Source organism: Scylla paramamosain, chromosome 6 (genome assembly GCF_035594125.1).
Source record: "Scylla paramamosain isolate STU-SP2022 chromosome 6, ASM3559412v1, whole genome shotgun sequence".
Classification (NCBI taxonomy): Eukaryota; Metazoa; Arthropoda; class Malacostraca; order Decapoda; family Portunidae; genus Scylla; species Scylla paramamosain.
Window position 1 is genome coordinate 23,231,635 of NC_087156.1, and position 25,647 is coordinate 23,257,281.

General features: G+C 44.8%; 1 long non-coding RNA gene across 3 annotated transcripts in view; it reads right to left on the reverse strand.

Moving 5' to 3' along the window:
- Window positions 1-23,389: 23,389 nt before the first annotated feature.
- Window positions 23,390-25,647, reverse strand: part of LOC135101118 (uncharacterized) — a 178,367-nt gene continuing 176,109 nt past the window's right edge. For all 3 annotated transcript variants that reach the window (XR_010269039.1, XR_010269040.1, XR_010269038.1), the window contains one exon: window positions 23,390-23,481. This is a non-coding gene — a long non-coding RNA (uncharacterized LOC135101118). The remainder of the gene's footprint in view (window positions 23,482-25,647) is intronic.

Below are 25,647 nucleotides of genomic sequence, written 5' to 3' on the forward strand. Positions count from 1 at the left end.
TCCCTACTCCTCCTTACCATGAACCACCCGTAGTATTTCTCCTCTATAGTCTTCCTCCATACATGACTTTCTCTTAACACTGTCTTCCTTGTTTGTCTTCATCCCTGCCTCGCCTTTATGTCTTTGCATTTCCTTCCTCTCCCCACCTCCACCTTCCTTGAGTCTATCTTCACCTAACCAACCTTCCCTAGCTCGCCTCGCCCTCTCCTCCCTACAACGACGGCTAGGTTGACACACAGACGCACGCCGTGAGGGACGCGCCGCCCAAGGCCTCTCAAGACTCCTTATCCTGCAGAGTTATGGCCAGGTCTCATGTTTACTGCACTCGTACAAACATATATATACACAACACACTTTCACGTACATAGACTTCTCCAAATGCACTCGATGAAGTTAGAAAAGGAGATAGAAAGGAGATGGTTCTTAAAACAGAGTGACAGAGGAATGGAATGGACTCGGTTGTCAGGTTGTTAGTGCCGAGTCATTAAGGAGATTTTAAAGAAGATTAAATAAGTTTATGGATGAGGATGATACATGGATATAAGTAGGTATAAGTAGGTAGATATAAGTAGGTAGATTTCACGTGTTGACCTGACGGCTTCTTTCAGCTTCCCTTATTTTCTTACTTTTTTTTATGAAAGTAAAAAAAAAAACACGTACAAGAGAGAGAGAGAGAGAGAGAGAGAGAGAGAGAGAGAGAGAGAGAGAGAGAGAGAGAGAGAGAGAGAGAGAGAGAGAGAGAGAGAGAGAGCGCACGTGTCTCGTTCCTTATTTTGGCAGATCCCTTCTCCATTACTCCCCGGCCCAGGACATGTCAAGGCAACCTCCACACCAGTCCTTTCAAAAGCAATCCTGATGGAATGTAAAGAATTCCCTCTCACTCCCTTCCTTCCTATGACTCCTTTCTCTCTCTCTCTCTCTCTCTCTCTCTCTCTCTCTCTCTCTCTCTCTCTCTCTCTCTCTCTCTCTCTCTCTCTCTCTCTCTCTATATATATATATATATATTTAGATTTATCTCTCTCTCTCTCTCTCTCTCTCTCTCTCTCTCTCTCTCTCTCTGTATTTGTATGCAAGAGAGAGAGAGAGAGAGAGAGAGAGAGAGAGAGAGAGAGAGAGAGAGAGAGAGAGAGAGAGAGAGAGAGAGAGAGAGAGAGAGAGAGAGAGAGAGAGAGAGAGAGAGAGAGAGTGAGAGAAAGAGAGAGAGAGCGAGAGAAAAAAAGATCCTAAAAATCGCTCAACAAACAAGAGAAAAGTCGCTCTGATATTCCCGTCCTGCTTAACAAATTCGTCACAGCACGCGCCGCTGCACCTGCCGAGCTACCTGTGTCTCCGGGGCGCGGCGACTGAGGCCGATAGAATATAAGAAACAGGTACTGTAAGCCAAAGGTAGTTACGCTAAACTTGCTGATGTGGCGGATGCTGAGAAGGAGAGCGCAGAGTATCGTGAGCCTTGTTACAGGAAGTCTATGTATGGAAGTGTGTGGTGGGTAGCGCTGCAGGAAGCATATCTAAAGTGGTGTATGTGAACCGCACTACAGGAGAGCAATCTGAGTGCAGTGTGAGGCGAACCGCCTTAGAACAGTCCTATCTTTGGAAGAAGAGATCTATCTGTGTGTGGTGAACCGTGCTGAAGGAGGTCTATTTAAGTAGTGTGTGGTAAGCCGCGTTGGGAAAGATCTATCTGAGGCAGTGTGTGGTGAGCTGCGGTGGAGGAGACATGGCTGAAGCAGTGTGTAGGTGAACCGTGGTAGAAGAGACTTATCTAAAGCAAGTGTGTGGAGAGCCGCACTGGAGGAGACATCTGAAGCAAAGTATGATGAACAACGCTAGAAGAGGCTTATCTAACGTTGCGGCTTTTTGCGTGTTGATAGCGACATGAGTCCTTTATTAATCTTATATGAGGCTTCTCAGTCTTCTTGTACTCATCGTAAACTTTATTTTGTATTCTCAACTGCACCCGACTCCCTTCCTTCTTCCCTTTCTTGCTCTCTCTTCTCCCCCGCGCTGTCTTGAGCCGCTGCGCCATGTTCCGCGCTGAGCACACTCCGAGGTAATGATCACGAGGTAAATATTTTCGTCGCGTCGCTCCCGTCTCGTCACAGCACAGTAAAGATCCGTCAGCCAGGTCGTCAGGTGGGTTCCCCGTCCCTGCCAGTGCCTTCCCTCATCTCCTCCCCGCCCCAGCCTTCCCTCATCTCCCCAATAACCAGCGCGGTGACGACTATGGCAGACTCCGGCTACTTTATGTTTATCCTCCCTCCCGCGTCTTCTCTACACCATCAATCTTTCCCTCCTTTCCCTCCCTCTCTCTCTCTCTCTCTCTCTCTCTCTCTCTCTCTCTCTCTCTCTCTCTCTCTCTCTCTCTCTCTCTCTCTCTCTCTCTCTCTCTCTCTCTCTCTCTCTCTCTCTCTCTCTCTCTCTCTCTCTCTCTCTCTCTCTCTCTCCGTCCCCCATACGTACCACCCCAACCTCCTCCCGCCCTGCCACAACGACAGGGCGTGACGAGGCTCCCCTTCCCGCTTCATACATCTTGACGGCGGACAGGAGGGAGGGGCTGACGGGATCTGAGGGGGAGGCGTGGTGCAGTGGACTTTTTTCTTTTTTCTTCTTTCCACTCGAGAAAAATACAGCTTTGCCGTTCTTCCTCGCAGCGTCTGTCTCATGTATACGGGATGTTGTGATTCCGGCAGGATGGATGCCAGCAGCAGGAGAAGCACTTCAGCATGCGGGTCTGTACTGTGTTTTTAAGAGCACGTCTAAGGTACAGGGGGCCGGGCTGGCAATAAAGCATGTTGAGAGTGTAGTACCTAAAGATTAGTAAGGTAAGCAGCACCAGGCCTGAGGCAGGTAGTATTATCAACAGGATGTAGCACGGGGAGTGAGGTTGTAGTGCACAAGGGAGGGTCGTGCAAATTACAAATCACACAGTAAACAGTACAGGAGGCCAGGCAGGGATTGCAGGGTGCCGGCCAGGTAGGTGAGGGCGCTATGATAGTGACATAAATCTGAGGCAGTACGGGGCGTCCGGCAGGCAAGGCAAATAACCAAGTAGGTGGTAATGAATGCAAAGCGGTTCGCGCAGTCCCAAGGGTTGTAGTATAAATTGCTCGGCTGGTAGTACAGAGGTTCAGGTGGAAGTACAAGGCACCAGGAGAGTAATTAAGGGCCACAGGCAGGTAGAACAAACCATAATTAGAATAAAATACAATTTCGGTGACTCAATTTAGTGAGAAAAATACGTCAGGACTTCATGAGTTACTTGACGCGCTGTCTGTGACGGATTTAAGAATCTGAGTGAAATTTTAGTTTAGAATTAAAAAAGGACTTGAGCTCTTTCAGTCGTTTTTCGAAGTTTACTCGTGGGGCTCTGAGTGGTGGTGGTGGCGGTGGTGGCGGTTCCGGCGGCGGCAGGGAGTGGGTGGCTATATACAGTACGTGGCGTTAATGGTTTCTGCCAGGGCGTTAATCAATAGCAGGAGGTAAATCATGTTCTTCATAAATGGCGGCAGGCGGTGGCAGCGGGCGTGGTGGCGCCGCCGCTGGGTCGTAATTTTGGTCTGGTTATATTGATTTTTTTCTCTCATTCTTTTTTTTTTTTCTATGTGTGGAAAATTGTGGCTTTTTTGGTGTGTGCGACTTATTTCCCGCATGTTTTGCCTGTTTATCTTTCTTCCCTTCTTGCTCATTTATATTTTTTGGTTGGCATCCTCTCCGTGTCTCCTCTCCCGCTGATGCTGAGTGGTATGTCTTGCTCCTGTTTTATCTCCCACACTGATGTTTCTCATTAATTTCAGGGGAATCTCTCTCTCTCTCTCTCTCTCTCTCTCTCTCTCTCTCTCTCTCTCTCTCTCTCTCTCTCTCTCTCTCTCTCTCTCTCTCTCTCTCTCTCTCTCTCTTGCTTTCTCTCACTTTCATTTTATCTTTCAAAGTTTTCTAATAACTATTTTTTCGCGACTTCTTAAAAGGAGTTCCCTTGAAACTCATCTGTCCTCCGCTCACGTCATAATGCTTCACTTTTTTCGAGCCCATAAGTTCCTGGTGGCCTTAGCCTCATCTCGACCTACCAGCACGATCTCATTTTCTCCCTCCCTGCTTCCCTTTTCCCTTCGTACACGCTCGACCTCCCTCCCCTGCACGGTCCTCTCCGGCCCGCCCTCCATCACGCAGCTTCAGCACGAGCGAGGGTCGTTCTGCGTCGCTTCACCCATCACCGTCTTTCTGTTGCTTAATAAATCTGACGAAATTACCCATGTTTTCCACCGCATCATAAATCCCCAGCTTATATTCTTGCCCTTCCTCCCCTTCCTCCCCGTGTCCCCAAAGGCTCCTTCCGTCCCGTCCGGCGCGAGAAAGGCGGTCGTTTTGACTCTTAGATTGCTTATAGTTATGTCGATTACTCAAAAGAGCCGTGGGTGTGCTCGAATAAAGGACTGTTCCTGCTGCTGCTGTAAGGGTGAGTCTGCCTCTTAACATCGTGTAACGTTTTAAAAAGGAAGAATTTAGCGGTGGTTACACGGACATCTGTGTGTGTGTGTGTGTGTGTGTGTGTGTGTGTGTGTGTGTGTGTGTGTGTGTGTGTGTGTGTGTGTGTGTGTGTATGTGTGTGTGAGCAGATGGTGTATGGGGAAGGTAGATAAACCGAAGGGTCTTCTTTACGAGCCATTATTAGCCTCACACTTGATGGTTTTAACGAGGCCAGAGTGGAGCTTAGAATTTAAGAGCGGATGTCCTGCTTGACGTTACCCGCTGCCCTGGGATTCAAGCAGCCGTCCCAACGCATGACTGGCTCTGAGTCTCGGCGGAGTCAACTATTTAAGCAACACACTCTCGAGTTAAATAGTTTCATTACTCGTATGTACAAGGAAGGCAAAACAAAGAGAGGAAATATATATTACATAAATAGCACGACAGTAATGAGCAGGGCTTCTGTGTGTACGAAATTGTATATATCAAAGAAGAGCTTCCTTGATCTGTGACAGCGGCAGAGGGGCGGCAGGTCCACGAGACAGAAGGAGGAACACCCTCGCGGCGCATCCCCAGGCACGAGGGGAGGAAATGGAAGCTCAGGAAATAGTAATGATTTCTGAAAATAAGTCAAGGGAAAACGAGACAAGGCGCAATATTCCAGTGCTGTGGCTTAGACTAGGAGGCGAAAAGGAGTTCTCTCATGTCTTGAAGCTCCTCGGGCCCCTTGACACGCTGACCTCCTAGGCTGTGAAGGGCATTCCTCGTGCTTGGTTTCCGGCGGGATTGCCTCGTAAGTGTAGGGATTACTTTGAGATTATGCGCACAGCAGGAAAAGAGCACCATTTCTCCAGGATTAGCTGGCAGGATGCACTGCACACCAGGCAATGCATTCGGGATATGCAAGCTGAGTATGGCACTCCGGCACCAGGAAACTAACTGGACCTTGCATGTGATCTGACGTGATGTGTTGGTGGGGAAGAAATGAAAGAGTGCAGTAGATGAAAAGCAATAAAATAAAATAAAGTAAAATCAAATAAGTAGATTTATAAATATGAAAAGAAAAAAAAATGGTAACAGCAACAACAACAACAACAACAACAACAACAACAACAACAACAACAACAACAACAACAACAACAACAACAACAACCCTCCAGAATACTAAACGCTTTAAATAATCAATGCAAAACAAACGTAGTATTAATATAGCAGTATGTACGTACAACTAGCCCTTCATGTAGTGCCTCCTGCCTGCATTTACCTTACAAATCATGTCCACACTGAGACACATGCTATAATGCTTCACTAAAGACCACAGAGCACAACCCTACAACCTCGCCCCCCCCAACAGTTTTGGCCTACCATCTTGAGCCACACCGCCACGTGCCGAACATTTTTTCCACGTCGCAGCCAAGACACAACTATGCAGCGGCGAGGTCAGGCCAACCACGGCACAACAGATGCCCTCGCCGCTAAGGCACAGAGGGGAATGTAATAACGGATGATAATTATGACCTACTCATATCTCTCTACTCGTGACCCTAAAAAAACGAAGGTAATTGGAGGACTCGGAGCTTGTGACGAGAGTGAAGGAGGAGATAAAAGTGAATGATGATGAGAAAGATGAGGACGATGAGCAGGAGCAGAAAGATGAGAGGAGATAAAAGGAGGAGGAAGAAGGAGCAAGGAGGAATGGTCTTAAGCTCCAGATGGCTGCTTTACTGCCGCGATCAGAGCACCTCTCGGACCCACCTTCCCGGAGCCTGAGTACCTCGCTAGCGGAGATGATTCCTTAACAAGCTCTTTCTCTTCTCACTTCAACTCTCTTTCTCTCTCTCTCTCTCTCTCTCTCTCTCTCTCTCTCTCTCTCTCTCTCTCTCTCTCTCTCTCTCTCTCTCTCTCTCTCTCTCTCGTCCACCTCGCTTTCCTCAGTCCTGCCCTCCAGCCTCTTCCTTTCCCTCCTCTCTTTTGTTTTCCCCTTTTCATCATCCAGCTTCTTTCTCTTTTCATCTTTCGTCTCCCACCTTCCCCTCACTCATCTCATCTCCTGGCTTCCTTTCCCCCTCTTTCCTTCAGTCCCCCTCCTCTCTCCTCTTCTTTTCTCTGTGCCACACTCGCACACTCTCTCCCTCTCCGCTGGAGTAACACAAGACGGGGTTAAAGAGACGCGTTTCTGTATTTTCCTCAGCTTCCAAAAAGAATCTGGGAAATCTTTTGAAAGCTGAGAGCGTCATTATAGCGTGGAGTTGAGGCCCGTCAAAGGCAAGTCAACAGAGGGCCAGCTCCCCCGCCTTCCCCTGACTCTCCCGCCGCCTTTCTAAGAGAGCTCGAGGGCACGCCAGAGCCGGGTCGGGGCAAGGTGAAGGGCACTACAAATACGGGCCTCGTCTCCACCCGGGCGACACCTGCTCTCAAGGACTATAATTATGTCTAACTCGACGCGTCTCCAGCCTCATTGGTAAGGGGTGATTATAATTATTTTCGTCGTCCTTGCCTGCCTAGTGCACTTAAGGCAGCGCTGGATAAATTTTTGTTCGTAAATGAAGGTGTAACTCGGCTTTGATCCTTCTCGGGGAATAAACAGGCCGTAAAAAAGGGAGAAGGTCCTGACTTATGTTAATGTGAGGCAACGGCAACACCTTAACACGGGGCGAGGAGGCCATGAATATTTATACATTGATTACCAAGGGTCGCGTGTGCATAAAATTTGCATCATCATCATCACGGTCTTCAACATATGTACGACTACTACTTATACTATTAATGTTACTGTTTTTACAGTTACCTTTACTACTACTACTACTACTACTACTACTACTACTACTACTATTACTACTACTACTACTACTACTACTACTACTACTACTACTACTACTACTACTACTACTACTACTACTACTACTACTACTACTGCTGCTGCTGCTGCTGCTGCTGCTGCTGCTGCTGCTATTACTACAACCATTACTACTACAACTGCTACTAGTGGTGTTGTTGCTACTACAACTACTACTACTTCTATTATATACAACAAGAACTATTACTACTACTACTACTACTACTATTACTACTACTACTACTACTACTCTAATTATTTTCATCACTACTGTCGCATCACCACCCTGCGCGACACCCACGCCGCGGGGAACGGCAGCCACGTTCCATCATCAACAAAATGACAATTTTTACCGCGAAAATAAAACTCAAGTGATCTAATTACATACCATAGGATGAAGGGGGGAGTGTTTTTCTGAACATGCCACTGGAAATTTTAAACTATAATAGTCAGAAAGAATCACGGCGAAACAAAAACTGAAGTTTAAATCTTTGTCATTCAGAAATTAACTTTTTATTGAGAATAAAATATTAATACTTTCATAGGATTTCACGGTATAGGGGAACGAGTGTACTACGTCAACACACTGGTAAAACAACATAATAAAAAAAAAAGATCCAGCAAAATGTATGAAATGTGACCAAGAAAACAGTGAACTGAGATTTTTCATAACGCGACACTTTCTGATTTCACAGAGAATGACACTATGACACTATGACACCAGGACACGATCACTCCCAAACACACCTTCAGCACCGTCACTATCATAAAGACCACACCATGAACACAACCACATTAAGATGACAAACAGCAACAGATATTCTGGAGTAGCAGGCATTAAAAATAATAATAACAATAATAATAGTAATAATAACAACCACAATAATAATAATAATAATAATAATAATAATAATAATAATAATAATAATAATAATAATAATAATAGTAATAATAATAACAATAATAATCGTAGTAATAGTAGTAGTAGTAGTATTAGTAGTAGTAGTAGTAGAATCCAGACACCTGTTAATCAATAAGAACAGGTAAAACAGATAAGAGGCACAAATGAAAAAAATGACCAAGTTACGGCCTATGAAGTACACTACTGCAGGAAAAACCTTCAATACACAATGATACTTACTACCCTAATTATTCCTGATCATTCGACTTGAGGCTCGACTACCTACTCCAGCCCATTATCCCGTGAGTACAAGAATGCCCTGCAACAAAATCTTCTCTGGCGGTACAGTTGTCATCATAAGGCTTAATTTTCCTTGTCTCTCCTTATATATAACCCCTACGTGTGAGTAATACGTAGGGGCACTGGCAGGTTGTAGTCGAGGAGCGCACATACACACATACAAACACAAACATACACACCCACACACAGACTTGCCATTTGCCCTCTCTCGGCTCTCTCTCTCTCTCTCTCTCTCTCTCTCTCTCTCTCTCTCTCTCTCTCTCTCCTCTCTCTCTCCTCTCTCTCGTCCCCTCTTTTTTTCTCTCTCTCGTAACATACACACATACAAACACAAACACACACAGACTGCCATTTGCCTCTCTCTCTCTCTCTCTCTCTCTCTCTCTCTCTCTCTCTCTCTTCTCCTCTCACTCTCTCCTCTCTCTCTCTCTCTCTCTCTCTCCTCCTTCCTCCCTCCCTCCCTCCCTCTCTCTCTCTCTCCCTCCCTCTCTCTCTCTCTCTCTCTCTCTTCTCTCTCTCTCTCTCTCCTCTCTCTCTCTCTCTCTCTCCTCTCTCCTCTCTCTCATCTCTCTTCTCTCTCTTCTTTCTCTCTCTCTCTCTCTCTCTCTCTCTCTCTCTCTCTCTCTCTCTCTCTCTCTCTCTCCCTCCCTCCCTCCTTTCCTCCCTCCCTCTCTCTCTCTCTCTCTCTCTCTCCTCTCTCTCTCTCTCCTCTCTCTCTCTCTCTCTCTCTCTCTCTCCTCTCTCTCTCTCTCTGGATCTACTTTGTAAAAGCTTACAATAGCCAGAAATCTCAAATTTTTTTCCCGCGAGGCAGCAGGTTAAAGCTGACAGAATGTTGCTTTCATAAATCACGGAGGGAAAAAAAAAATAGAATGAGAAAAAGACATAATATTTACACGTCACAAAATTCTCGTCGGTTCTGGTCTCGGTCGTCTCGTTAAAGACAGCCTAGCCGGATGTTCAGCGAAGAGTAATGAAGATAATACCTTCTTTACGTAATAAACCTAACGAGGGAGGACTGGCAGTCTTTGATCTGTTCCCCAAGCAGAAAACGCTGAGACTGCAAGGAATTAATCGAATATTTCAAAGAATTAAAGGATTTACTCATACTGAGGGAAATAAAGTCTTAATTTGGTGCCGAGTCGCTCTGGAATGAAGCAGAAGTGTCGGCAGTTTCATCTAGATTCCGAGAAAAACTTCCTTAAAAACGAAATTGTTTCAGAGAGGAATAAGCCCCGCCGACTGCAGCTGCGCAATGTTACACAATAAGCTCGTTGAAAAATCTTTCCAATTGTGACCTGCCTGGCGCTGGTTCCTGGAGCCCCTGGAGTCCCCGGAGCCGAAAACCACGGAGGGTATTCGGGGATAAGGCGATGGTTCGCTCATAACGAGAGTGTGTGATGATGATGACGATGATGATGATAATAATGATGATGATGATGATGATAGTGATGATGACGATAATGATGATGATAATGATGATGATGATGATGATGATGATGATGATGATGATAGTGATGATGATGATGATGACGATGATGATGACGATGATGATGATGATGATGACGATGTGATTATGATGATAATGATGATGATGATGATGATGATGATGACGATGATGATGATGATGATGATGGTGATGCTGCTGCTGCTGATGATGATGATGACGATATGATGATGATGATGATGATGATGGTGATGCTGCTGCTGCTGCTGATGATGATGATGATATGATGATGATGATGATGATGATGGTGACAATAATGATGATGGTGATGATGATGATGATGATGATGACGGTGATGGTGATGATGAAAATTTAAATTCGTGTTTACTTCAATGTAACTTCTTGTCTTACTTTGTCTGTCTTTGTTTTTCTTAAGTTTCTCTCTCTCTCTCTCTCTCTCTCTCTCTCATGATCCACGTAGCCGAAACAAGCGAGGTGACAGCTTAGTGAGCCTCGCCTCTCGCCATTGGTGCCACAGTGACCCTCAGCTCTGACCTCTTGACCCCCAGCGTGTCACTCCCATGTGATGTGTCCCGGCGTTTCTGACAGGTGCATGTGGAGGAGGAAGAGGAGGAGGAGGAGGAAGACAAGGAGGAGGAGGAGGAGGTGGAGGGCCTTGTTGGTGTCGAAGGTCGCGTTGAAAACTTTATATTTGTGGTTAGGGATGATATAAAAAACATTCGTGTGTGTGTGTGTGTGTGTGTGTGTGTGTGTGTGATCGTGCCCATAACAAGATCCCTCGCATGTCAACAAAAGCAACAACCCACACGGATATTACATGCATAATTACTCGGTACATTTTATCATAGCCTTTAATTAATTTTGTAATAGTGTCAAAGTATACCGTTTAATTGTCGCTTTTTCTCTGCGGGGCGGGGTCAGGTCCCGTAGTAGTGTCCTCGCCTGCGGGTTGTGGAGCGGCGCGCCAATGGGTCGGAAAGGGCGGTGTTTCTCAAATACTACATTCCCTGCTGCACACAAAATCCAAAAACGATTAATGGGCTAAATGACTTTCCCATTACGGTCGTGTTCAAAAGCATCCGTCAAATAAATAATTTCTAAATTTCCAAACGTGTGTTGGTAATGGGCCGTCGGCGCTCTAATTATATTTTTTCCCTAAATGCTGAAGTAATTAGATCAATTACAGCCACTATTCTGAAACTTTTATTACCCAACATTTATTTCACCTGTCATCTCATTCTCCCGTCCTTCCGTAATGTTTCACTAATTGGACATTCTTCAGCTGATGACATATTTGACCTGGCGAAAAACTCAAAATCCTCCCATCTCGCATGAAACTGTTTTATTCTCATAGAAAATAGGTCATGTTAATTGGCGAATATCTCCCGGGAAAAAAAGGGAGTAAAGCATACCGGCGCCACTTTTACTGTGCCTTCGTCCACGCATTGTTCAGGTGGATGCGTGGGGCAGGGGAGGCACCTGGGGCTACAGGGCCACCTGGGGCTCAATAGGCTCTCAGGGAACGTCCACTCTCGGAGCGGCACGTGCCTGCTGATTCGTGACGTCCTGTGGCAAATTACTTTCAGTGCGTGGTGACGTGGCGTCCCGTCCGCGCGGGGGTCGCACCGCCGCCAGTTGTACAGTGTCTTCATCGGTGAACATCCTGCTGGAAAATGGTAAATTCCGGCAGCTATATCCAAAATGTCCCGAAGTTGGTCTCGGCCGCGTGAATTATTCATAACGGCTCGTGGTGTTCCGGCCGCTGCCCCGGGGACCTCAACTCTCCCTTTTAAAATATTCACTCTCGGTTTCCTAACAAAATGCATAAGAGTTTGTTTCCTTGTGGCCCCATCTTCAGTGGGCTGAGTCAGGCGCCGCCCGCCAAGTGGATGCGGATGGCGGCGATGGGCCGGCCAGTGGTAGGTGAAACGGCCGACGCCGCCTCCCCGTCGCCATCAGGTTCAGCTCATCTTTAAGCTCCAGCATAAGTTAGTGCTTATCATCCCGCGAGGCTTGCCTTAATAAGTTCAAATGACAACACCATTCAGGTCTATAAATACTTGAGAATATCTATCCAGCACTGGGACTGTATCAGCCTGCACGTCCCTCCCTCGCCCTCTGCCCCACAGCCAAAACAATATGAGACACGATGAATAACTGAATATTTGTTTCAGATCGACCCGTCCTTCCCTTCCTCTGTGTTTCCCGGCTGCCAATATATTAGACTTCGATGCAGAGATTGTGATAACATACTCAACATTTATTCATAGCTCTTACATTCCAGGAGCGATTCCGTTCGGCGCGGTGGTGCTGGCCAGACAACCGTCACTCCCGCTATTGCCTGACAACCGTTTATGGTGTGAGAAACACTGGGATGACCGTTTTAGGCACCAAGCCTTCTGGGACATGCCTCACAAACCTTAGAGACAGTGGGTATGTCACCGTGAATAACTTATACCGGTATTTCGTGAAGAACCAAGCACGAGATAATGAACCTTGGCGGCACACACACGCTAAGGCACCGCAGATACCACACTACACAGGGTTTCTCGGTGGCCTACAGTTGGTGTGGTTCCTGCGTTCCACCATCCACTCCTCCTTCCCCTGCCATTCCTTTCCTTCCCTCAACCTGACACTCCTCGCTCTTGATCAAACAACTCGACTTGCCTCCGTCCCTCTCTCCTTTACTCATCTTTCTTTCCTCTCTGTTCAGCTAAACTTCCCTCGCCAGCTCTCTCCCAGACCCAGCTGATCCTGCCTCCTTCCTGAGCCGCCCACTTACAATCCACTCTAAGGCTCATTATCCCCTTCAGTCCTCCTGGGTGAGGAACGTTCCCAGCATCTTAAATATTCCACAACACAAACCACACTCCCGCTTGCAAGGCTTGTGTTTGGCGTGGCGTCAGGCTCCATGGCGGCGCCCTCTGGGTTAAGCTGTGGACAGAGAATTGAGCGGAAACAATAACACTTTTTCCCCTCATTACTACTGTGCAGGACTCAGTTTTCCACCTCGCCACCGCTCCCCATGCGGCTCCTGTAATAGGTGGCCTCAGGTGACAGATCCAATAAACAATAAATTTCTCCTTACACCTCTGTTTGGCCCTCGCACCTTTGCTTGCACTGAGAGCTGTCCAGTACACTCCCTTCCCTACGCCCCGCGAACCCCTCGCCTGTCCCGGAATGGCCCGGATGAGATGATGCTTGGGTGGTCTCCGGTACTTGGTCCCGCCCACTCAATACCACCTCGCCTTACCAAACACCCTACACACACACACACACACACACACACACACACACACACACACCTCTGTATCGGAAACGTATGGAGTCTGAGCGAACTAACTTGAATCACTCCCGCTGTAACCTTTAAGTAGCGACGCTGGTACTGAACTTATTTCCGAATTTGTTCTTTTACACAATCATAAAAGCTTACATAATTCTTTTCTTAAGGTCCATTACTTTCACCTCAGCAACGGTATTCCGGTACGCAAGACAAACTGAAGACGAGGAGGAATTAACAAATACCCTTGGTCGTATATATGAATCTGCAAATGTGTTTCTGAGTAGATTATGAATTACTGATGCCACTGGTGAATACTGGATACGGCTTTTATTATGGACGTGGGGCACATGTATGGTTAATGGGGAGCAAAGTGATTGGTTTCATATTGATGCTGAGTGAGCAGTATCTCTTTTGGGCTAAGTGGCATGCAGATGATTGGAAGTGGATGTAACCAAGCTGCAACTGATATGATGGAGAGGAAATGCTTCGGCCAGTGAATAATGGAGGTGAAGAATACTTGTATGAATGGAAGTGAATGGATGTGATGGAACAGGAGAGGCTGTTGATGCTGGTGTAACGTACAGATGAATGTTTGTATTAGTGATGTGGCCTTCGTTATATAGGTCACGAGGAGACTGTGTAGAGAACGTGGTGGTGGTAGTGGTGAGGGGATGGAAGAGATGATCAAAGAGACAGTGTGATGGTGATAGTGATTGTGATGACAGTGATAACATTTCTAATTTTATCTAATCCCCGTCCATGTATAGACTGTGTAGAGAACATGGCGGCGGTGGTGATCGTGATGGAAAATATTCACAAAAGGACGGTGGTGGTGGTGATGGTGATAATGACAGTGATGATGGTAGTGGTGCTAGTGTAGAGAACATGGTGGTGGTGGAAACGGTGCTGAAGCGATGGTAAAAATTATGAAAAGGATAATGGTGGTGGTGATCGTAGTGATGACAGAGATGATGCTAGTGATAACATTTCTAATTTTACTTCATCCCCACACCGGAATGCTTGTTTTGGCGACTCAACAACTATTATGCCTCTGTACCCTCGTGATGAAGAGCCGCTCGTCACCGCCTTGTCTGATGCGTGAGCAGCCAGCCAGCCCGCCTCGCCGCGATGATGGTGACGAGGCTGGTAGTGATGGTGGTGTCTCAGGAGTGTTGCTCTTCGTGATGCTGTCTGTGTGTGATGATGCAGATGAGACGGATAATGATGCTACGTGACGACTGTGTTTGAGGCAATTATGATGAGAGTGATGATGATGATGGTGGTAGTGACTAGTATACCCACTACCACAACCACTACTACTACTACTACTACTACTACTACTACAGCTGCAACAAGAAGAAGAAGAAGAAGAAGAAGAAGAAGAAGAACAACAACAACAACAACAACAACAACAACAACAACAACAACAACAACAACAACAACAACAACAATAATAAGAACGGAAACAAAAAGGACAACAACAGCTGCTGCTGCTGCTGCTGCTGCTACTACTACTACTACTACTACTACTACTACTACTACTACTACTACTACTTATTATTATTATTATTATTATTATTATTATTATTATTATTATTATTATCATCATTATTATCATCATCATCATCATCATCATTACCATTATTATCATTATAATTATTCTGCTTTTACAGATGATGATAATAACAGCAACAACAGCATTTTGACAACCAGCGCATCCATACATCAGCCAAACAAAATGACAAACATTTTATTGACCTATATTTGCTGTGCATGAAGAAAGAAAACGAGAAAAGGAAGACAAAAGCCTGGCAATCTTTTCAGCTGAATGGGAGGGAAACAAACAAGCCTCTCAACAGAAAATAATCCAAACACTCCTCCCTCTCCCCCCCGTCAGGGCCCGTGGTGGTGGTGGTGGTGGTGGTGGAGTAGGGAAGCGCAACTGATGACCTCTGACAGCAGGGACATCTGACTCGGTGCTACCACCCCTGCCCGCTAGACTCACCACCACCCAGCCAGCACGAGGGTCCTTAGCCTGTAAGTCGGCCTCCAGCTTCAAACAAGGCTCCCCAGCCCGCCAGAAGGGTCCCGCGTGCCTCGCGCTGCGTCGCTGCGATGGAAGTCAAACGAGGAGGTTGATTCGATGACTTTTCCTTTCAGAATTTCCAGCCGAGATAAAAATCCTCGCCGAACAAAAGTCTTTTTCAATGTGCGTTTTCAGAGCATAATTTTTTGCAATACTACCAATAATCGGCTTAGTGGAACAGTTTTGAGGAAACGTGGCCAATGAAACCCGCCGTCCACCCATCGAGTGGCGGTCCTCGATGGCCCGGTAAAACATGCAACCGATTCCACGCAGCTTAAAAGTTAATAAGATCCCGCCGACTAACCGGAATTATTGTAAGAGGATGATGCAAACTGGCCCAGTGTTACAAGTGATGCTGTGTTTGCTGCGTCCCTGCCCGCCCACACACACACACACACACACACACACACACACACACACACTGTCTGCATCTGCTGCGATATTCTGATCAAGAGGTTTAATGAATACAATTATCCCGCGTGCCATTAGGTGCTGATAAATGGGCCCCCAGCTAGAGCAGCCTGCAAGTCGTGACAAGGCAATATCTGAGTTTAAAATAACGCACACAAAAAAGCAGCGCCGTCTCCAACACTCGCGCGGTAAATGGTTCCTCTGTCTGATTTTGTGAGGCGCGGAGGAGCAATTTAGTCCACGTGTCACTCTTCCGCACACTCTCGCCCCGGACGCTGCTTCTATTAATGGAGGGGAGCTGTGTGTGTGTGTGTGTGTGTGTGTGTGTGTGTGTGTGTGTGTGTGTGTGTGTGTGTGTGTGTGTGTGTGTGTGTGTGTGTGTGTTTACCGTTCAATATCGGAAGGAAAAATGAAAATCGAAGCTATGACTGTAATTCGACTTGCGCTGAACACAATCATGGTTCCTGAAGACAAGTCCGTGCCTTAGTCGGCGATGTGTTCCTGAAGGTGCACCGGCCTCCGTCAGCGTCCTCAACCCGGCACTCCCTTTCTCCTGCAGACACCTTGAGTTTCCTCCTCCATAAAGTCGTCCCGCTCGCAGCCAGACCACAGACCACGCGTATTTCTCGACTAAAATATTGGCTAGAACAAAAATATTGTCGCTCGGGAACTCATATATAAGAACGGTGATAATTTTTCGGATTATATTTGCCCGGGCGTGGCGTGTGTCCACTTGGGAAATATATGATATCAACTAGAAATTTTGTGTTGCCTCTAAAGGTGTTCTGTCTGGGAACCGTGTCAGGCTTGGCGAGGGATGTGGGAGGGGAGAGTAGGGGAGACTTTTACGGGCGGGGAGCAGTGCTAGGGGAGGCGCAGAGGGTGGGAGAGGGAAGGGAAGGATAACGTGGCGGAGTTGCTACTGTTGCTACTGACTGATGTCCTTTTGGGAGTCAGGGGAGATAAAGGTCAAGTCTCCCCAGTATTTATTTTTTATGTACATCTATAAAGGGAGCTCGGCCGTGAGCTAAATATAGTGAAGGAAAAGAATACCGGGACCAGCAGCAGGGCACGTGACTTCCAGGATAGAAAGGTGAAGGAGTTATGAGTCGCACCAATTATTCTGGAACAGTGCATCCCACACACAGAAAGGCTACTCCTGCCGCGTTCCCTGAGGTGCTCATTTGCCTGTCTTGCCTGAAAAAGTAAACAGGCAGATAAGAAGGTTCAGTGTCAGCTGTCTGTTGCTGTTAAGGCTGAAATCCTCAGGGTGGGGCGACACGGTGCGAAGGCCAGGCCGCCATGTTGAGCCATTACGACCGTCTTCACCTCAAGAAAATCATAAATCACATCCCACACGTGCCATTTACCTACCTGTGATCATTGTTGTTGTTATTATTATTATTATTATTATTATTGTTATTTTTATTATTATTATTATTATTATTATTATTATTATTATTATTATTATTATTATTATTATCATTATTATTATTATTATTATTATTATTATTATTATTATTATTATTATTATTATTATTATTATTATTATTTGACTTATTTATCTATTTACTCTTTTTTACTACAGGTAAGCTGAAGTGGCGTCTTGAAAAGGTTCGTCCGCCGTGGCGTCGATGAAAAAGGACGTGGAAAGTCCCTAGACATGGAGGACGTGCGGGAGATGAAGGCTGCAGATATGAGTAGACTGAAACCTCTGTGTGTGTGTGTGTGTGTGTGTGTATGTGTGTGTGTGTGTGTGTGTGTGTGTGTGTGTGTGTGTGTGTGTGTGTGTGTGTGTGTGTGTGTGTGTGTGTGTGTGTGTGTGTGTGTGTGTGTGTGTGTGTGTGTGTGTGTCGGTGATTGCCCGAGGTTTGAATCAGGTGAGTGAACTGCAATATTTGGGTGCGATTCGCGCGGCTCCCAACAGACCTATGGCGCGGAGGGCTTGCAGCTTTAAGTGGATCCGAACTGGGGGCCACAGTAACACCTGGAGCCCAGTGGCCACTCATCCCACCGGCGGTCAGGGTCAAGGGCCGCGGCGCCTGGAGGGTTCGAGGGGACAAGGGGCGGTTCCAGTAAGAAAACTTTCAAGGACCTTTCGTGCTTGAACGTGTCTGTATTTTACTTTTCTGGCAAACCAGGGCGTCGGGGAGGAGGACGGGAGGACCAAGCAGAACCAAGAACGTGGGTGGCTGGAGATTCCTCGAGGCACTTTGCTGTTATAGTTTGCAGAAGACATGAAAAAAAGGGTTCTTCCGGTGATTACCTGAGGGCTAGCCAAAGTATACTTGACAGAAATCCTGAGCCCCTTTCCCTTCCTATAGCAGAGGGGTGATGTCAGCCAGTTAAGGACACTCACTCGTAAGACATACAAATCCGTATATTGACTGACATTTAATATAAAAAGGTGGTATGGAAGGTAGTGTGAATGTGATTTTTTTATTTTATTTATTTATTACTGTACGGATGTAACCAAAAATTGTCCTTACTCCAAGATCTCCCGTCTCAACAGCCACTTATAATCTTCAGGATATTACATCTAGCTTCAGTCAAGGCGCATGATGTGATGCAGCTTCCTGACAGAAACTAAGTAAACAAACAAAATTTCAGGCCGTGGAAAGTGTGAAATAGTTTGCTGTGTGTTGAGCAAAGAACTGCCGCGGTGACAAAGACTGAGGAAAGTTAAGAATCTTTTCGTTGTGTAAAGTACAAAAGCTTAGAAAGAGGTGAATGAAAACACACACACACACACACACACACACACACACACACACACACACACACACACACACACACCACCACCACCACAACATCAGCAGTAGCAGCAGCAACAACAGCAGCAACAGCACTAACAGCAACACCCAGCAACAGCAGCAGCAGCAACAACAACAACAACAAAAACAACAACAACAACAACAACAACAACAACAACAACAGCAGCAGCAGCAGCAGCAAAACAACAACAGCAACAACAACACAATGAGGTCAGTGGCAGTGAGCGAGCCGGTAGTGTGACCCTTTCAGCTGCCTGGGGAGCGGGTGTTCCAGTCGCCGCTCCACAGGTGCTGTCGCCACTGAATACGTTATAAGGATATGGTGGCTCGCTCTGGGAATCCACTGATGGCAGCATCACCCGGCCAGATATTTCCTTCCAGCAAAGGTAATACTTTAATTATGTACGTAAAAATAAAGCGAATGTAGACATCCATCATTAGTCAGTGTCCTCAAACTTTCCTCTGAAAGTAAAAACATGTTTACACATTTTTACAGGTGCGGGTGGAAGGCGGCCGGAGTCCTGGGAAGCGCCGCTCGCCTCGTTGCATAATACAATGGTGTAGCTGACCATTAGTTTTTTTTTTTTTTCCAAAGCATCTGCTAGATGTTAAGATGACTTTTTTTCCCTTCTTTTGTTGAATACAAAAGAGCGAGAAAAACTTAATCTTCAAATTACGAAGTAGTATTAGTAAGTGTGGTGGCAGACCACAACTACACATAAGATCATATGAATACAAGTTTGAACCACATAGAACGTATACAGCTACAAACTGTCCACTGTCCACTTACCGCTAAGTAAGGTTTATCAACCCAACAAGCTACAAGCCCGTACATTTCCGTGTGCTGATTTTGTTACAAATATACATATGGCAAAAAAAAAAAAAAAAAAAAAAAAAATTCTAATGGGATACGCATTAAAGTTTTACCAAATATTTCATAGAAGGAGAAAATATTTCATATCAAAAGAACAATAAAAACGTTAACATCTGTAGATATACTGTGATTGCGTCCTGAGCAGCCTACCAGCTGGTCTTGGCTCGCTGTAGTGGTGCCTCGGCTTCCCTTTGGGTGCGGCAAAATAAAAAATGGTATCTGGGGAAAAGTAGACTCTGTCTACTCACCACAGTCTGCGAAGCTAAGGAGACAGACACGAACAGTGTACGAGACAAAGGGTCCCTAAAAAAATTCCTTCCAACTGTAAAGGAAACACAGCGGGCGGCGGTGGTGGGGAGGCTTCTAGCTTAATATATGTATTTATTTATTGATTTGTAACTCAGGCTTACTCTGCTTTCCACCCACGGATGAAGAGTTGATATTAATGTCCTTGTTGTTCTGTTACACGTCATGGTTTGGTAGTCCTGGGAGGGAAGACATGTATGTATCGGACTGTGAATGATTCACAACACTGTAGGTCAGCAGCTTCTCCACCTGAGGTTCAGAGGCAGAACGCGGGAAGATGATGCATGTTTCTTCACGGAGAAAGGTTACCCGTGAATAGAAAATGCCTGGGTTACGAAAGAAGGATCCCAGTTGTCGACGATGTTTACTCGTTAAGTAATAAGTGTTGATCTTTATAAAACAAATAATAGAGATAATGTTTAATACCTGATCATGTTACACAGGTCTCCACTTTGAGACCTTTCTTGACGTTCTGCTATATATCTGTTAATTTCATGTCAGATTGACCTTGATTATTGTTTTGCTCAAAGGTTGTCCGTCAAGGAAAAAGGCAGAACATTCAGACACCCAGTAACAGCAACTTCATTGCACGCCACGCCACGCCACCCACACGCAAGGAGGCAACGGCTTGTTTAGATCTTGGAGTACAGATCAACTTGATTTGAAGGTTGTATTGGTGGGAAATAATTAATTGTTCAGGCCCTCAAAAAAATATACTGAAGAGTCACAATGAATGAGAGACGGAGGTCAGACGTAAGCGTCTTATCTGTGAGGAACCTAACACTTGAAACGGAAAGGGAGAACGAACAGGACGTACCTATGTCTAGACTGAGGATGCCTACCCGCCAGGCGGTCCTAGGAGCTTGCCATCTGCAAGGGAGGGAGAACGGGTAGTATGTAGTACTAAGGCGGTGGTAGTTACAGAGTGGAGCGAAGGCAAAACACAAGAAGAGTGACGAGCTTTGGTTGGCATAGAGTGAATCACAATATGTGTGCATAGAATACTTATAAATGTGTGTCATTAAAGGAATCTGCACACTGGCCACACGAGGGTCGTGCGAGTCGAATGCACGGTACTGAAAAGAGTCGCTTTCAGGTCATCTGCTTCCAAGAAGTGAGGCATCCAAGGACGGTGGAACATTATATTCGTTTGGGAGGCTCGAGGCTGCAACGAAGCATGGAAGTCCCGCCGCCAAGTGACAGGACAGACACAAGTTCGGGGACGCTACTGCCAAGTTCTTGTTGAAACACTTGGTGATGCACAGAAAGTTTTCTCATTTCAAACACAGACTTCTGGATATTTTTTCTCGTATTTCCAATGCGATGGTCAGTAATGATTTATCGCTCTTCGTCAGGACGCTGCAAACTGCTCAAAACTTTTCATCTAATTTACTAAACTTGACTTTTTTTCGACAAGTCTCGTGTGCCGGGTGGGAAGGCAAACGAAGGAACAGGAAAAAAATTATATATATATATATATATATATATATATATATATATATATATATATATATATATATATATATATATATATATATGTATATATATATATATATATATATATATATATATATATATATATATATATATATATATATATATATATATATATATATATATATATATATATATATATATATATATATATATATCATTGTAAATATCAAGGCCTTGCTTATGCTAAAATACACAAACAGCACAACGAAATATGTTTTCTTAGGAGCATGAAAGAGGGAAAGGACAACACCTTATGTCGCCAGCAGTTCCCTCGGGTCACGTAATCCTCGTCTCCACGAGGTTTGGATGAAGCGATACGCTCACTCTGTTACAAGACTCAACACATTCGCTCGCTAGACTTTAAGTGCCTCTAAGTGACCATTTCACGTAAAAAAAAAAAAAAAAACGAAGTCCACATGGCCTAACATAAAATTTGCTTCTAATTACTTTGCTCTTACTTGCTGCATTTATTGCTACAGAATTTATACGAATGTGAATACATTATTATTTTTATGTGCATTTAAAATTTGGCATTTTTTTTCTGACTTCCAAGTGTGAATTATATAACACAGTGGCTATCTAATAAACTATAATGACACTTAATTGCCTTAAGTTGTCGCAATTTTCTTTTTCTATTCTTTATTATCTATTTTTCAAGGTTCTTATAGTAACACGAATACAACGTGGAGTAACATGGTGACTGGAGATGTGACTTGACACTGCAACGCTTACTTGCGGTGACAACACACTGCCACACAACAGTTGAAAAGTTTATGCCGTGCGCTAAAACCAGTAGCTACTGAACCAGGTCTGGTGAGACGTGCTCCTTTGTTGCCATGACGACCCCTAAGGTAACTCGATTTCCACCACTCGTCCCACGGGACCAGACTTGTATGGAAGCATTTCAGCGTTTCACTAACATACCTCTTGTTACCCACACCATTAATTAAATACTGCACTGTCGACACTCGTGAAGGAAATGACACGGTGTTGGTGGCGCCGCGGGTTTAGATGATGGAAGAACAGAGATCTTGTCAGTGCTTACCTTAGTCATCACTCGGGGCGTGAAGCAACAACTCTGTACAGGACTGTGCAACGGACAAACACCTGTAAGCGGGATTGTGTGTGTGTGTGTGTGTGTGTGTGTGTGTGTGTGTGTGTGTGTGTGTGTGTGTGTGTGTGTGTGTGTGTGTGTGTGTGTGTGTGTGTGTGTGTGTGTGTGTGTGTGTGTGTGTGTCTTACATATGAACGAATGGACGAATAAGTAAGTAAATAAATAAATAAATAAATAAATAAATAAATAAATAAATAAATAAATATATATATATATATATATATATATATATATATATATATATATATATATATATATATATATATATATATATATATATATATATATATATATATATATATATATATATATATATATATATATATATATATATATATATATATATATATATATATATATATATATATATATATATATATATATATATATATATATATATATATATATATATATATATATATATATATATATATATATATATATAACACACACACACACACACACACACAGCCCTGTTGGTATTCTAAAAATAAGCTTAGGAACATCGTTACGTATTTATTTATGTATGTGTGGAGGTAGGGAGGGCGGCAGGCCCGCAGGCCGACCACCGGGGCCTGGCCGTGTCCTGGCCTTGGTGGAGCAGCAGCTGTCCCTCGCGGCTTTACGACCTGTTTTATGCCTCAGTGACGCTTCAGACGCATTGTAATCGGTTACGTGTGTTCTGTGCATCGTCTTCGGTTGGATGTATCGAATTTCAAAGCGAGTAATATTGGCTTCAAGAAGCAGAGGGGAAAGAAAACAGGACAAGATCTTCGCATACTAACTGGAGTATTCTTCCAAACACATTTTAAGCACCGCTTGGTATACGTACATGTGGAGTGTGTGTGTGTGTGTGTATATATATATATATATATATATATATATATATATATATATATATATATATATATATATATATATATATATATATATATATATATATATATATATATATATATATATATATATATATATATATATATATATATATATATATATATATATATAAAGAAAAAAAGCTACACAAAGAGTCATCAACTTCACCTTCTGTCCAATCTGTGAGAGAACAGACACTCTTCCAGTTACTGACCTTTAGCGACATGTCGCCGCCAGACGAGGCAATCCAGACCCGCTGCTCCATCGCCCTTCGCAGTGTTTTGTTGGAACCTGCAACACGAAAACTTGAATTACAAAACCTTTCCCGAACATCCGCTCGAAGAGGCAAGGTATAGAAGTTAAGTGCCACGTGTGTGTGTGTGTGTGTGTGTGTGTGTGTGTGTGTGTGTGTGTGTGTGTGTGTGTGTGTGTGTGTGTGTGTGTGTGTGTGTGTGTGTGTGTGTGGGCGTTCGTGAGCGCATGCGCTTGCCCTAGTTGTAGCAAAGTAAGATATGCATACATGAAATGAATAAAAATGGAATCTTACGAAAAAGAGCGAGCAATTTTAATGATTTATAGGCAGGAGTCTGCGGCTAAAATACAACTTGTGGTCTGTCTGCATTCCCGTTGCGGCCAGCGGGAGAGGCAACCTGGCACAGGACCCCCGGCACTGTGGCTCCGCAAGTCTGCACCACACTCATTCTGTTTCTTCCGTCGCTGGTGCGTAAAGGACACTGTCGCTTGACTCTTCAGCATGAGAATGAGCCTTGCTGAGGAACAGAGGAAGCGTCCTAGTCGCTGACGAGATAAGCTTGTGTTGGGGGCCGTCATGTACAGGATCTTGGGGAAAAGTATTATGACAGCATAACAAGATGCAACCTGACTCGCTTCAAGGAGCTGCTGGCAACCTCTGGAACCGCGGCTGTCGTCATTTATTACTGTTCCTGCGCTCTTGCAAAGTATATAATAACGACATCAGACTTAGCGAACGAGGGCGAAAGGGGACTGGGCAGACAAGAGGCGGCGGCAAAGGCATGGAACTCATCGTAAAATTCTGTTTAAGCATCAGTCTAATAAGTCATCCAAAAATGTTTTATGATGTTCACTTTACTGATAAAATTGTGGTTCAGGCAGTGACCGCAAGTAATAAGGTCCCGTGAACAATTAGTGAGGCCATCGCCATCGGGAGTCCCTCTCGCTACGGCTCACGGGAGGTGCTGGCCGCTGATAAAAGAGAATAAAATAAAATAAAATAAAAACATTGAAAAAGAACTGGAAAAAAGAGGAGCGAGAGCGGTGGGGTACAATGATGGCTGCCTTTTGTTTCACTTGTGCTTCTGTACTAAAAATTCGCCGCACTTTGGGCCACCTGCGCTGAACATTGATTGACGTTTGTACTTCACATTTATTCATTTGTTTTCTCTCCACACATGCAATTATTACAGAAATATGAAGAAAGCTGAAGTAGACGACAAAAAAAACTTGCAGAGCAATTACAAATGTATATATGTATCCCCATGAAAAAAAAATTGTATTTTATTTTCTTCCTCTCCTTTGAACACGTTTGCTTGAAATTTTTAATTTTTCTTAATCTCTTCAGTGTGTGGCGAGGAAAATAGTCCTCATGAGCTATTCCATACAGGGCGGCGAAGGCATCACAGGGGCACGACCAGTGACTTCCCAAATTTTATAATGCTGCAGGACACATTAACGTTGATCTCCATAAAATACATAACCGCACGCACGGCTCATCAATATAGTTTCGGTTTACTTCCGGGGCACTGGTTTTGATATGGGGTGTGGAGGCGGAGCCGCGCCAGCCGGTAAACAAGGTCACTTTTTTCCCCGTGTGCGTCTCGTAACGTCAGGGAGGGAGGGATTAAGCTGCCAAGGAAAATATAGCGCTAATAGTGAGGGAAAAGAAGGGAAAAAATATTATGCTGACTTTCATGTTCGCTCTACCTGCACTAATCCGTCACACCTGACTGACGCTCAAAAATATTTGCTAAAATCGCATATTCGAGGTTGAGGTGGAGTGAAGGAAGGAAGCAGGTGTGCCCTCCCCTCGCCCTCCTTCCCCAACACCTTAACGAGGTGAGGCACGTGTGCCTGTAGCACACGTGGCGGCGACCACACACACACACATCTTGAGCAAAGTGTTTTTGTGTATGTTCTGAGGTGGATTATTTCATGACATATTAATATTTACGGTAAAGTGCTGTTTTCGACATGAAAGCGCAGCCTCAGTCGCAGTCGTCTTCCGCTGCAGTGTCAGGTGCCTTTCGCTCAGCCTAAATCAAACGTGGTGCAGTGCAGCCTCACCTGCTGGTTCATGCTTTTGACAGAAAAAAAGTGAATATGTATGATAACGATGAATTTTTTGTTTTAGCTTCACGGGTGACCTGGCGGGGCGCAGAGACGTGCAGCTCGCCATACGGCTCTGCTGCTGATCATTAT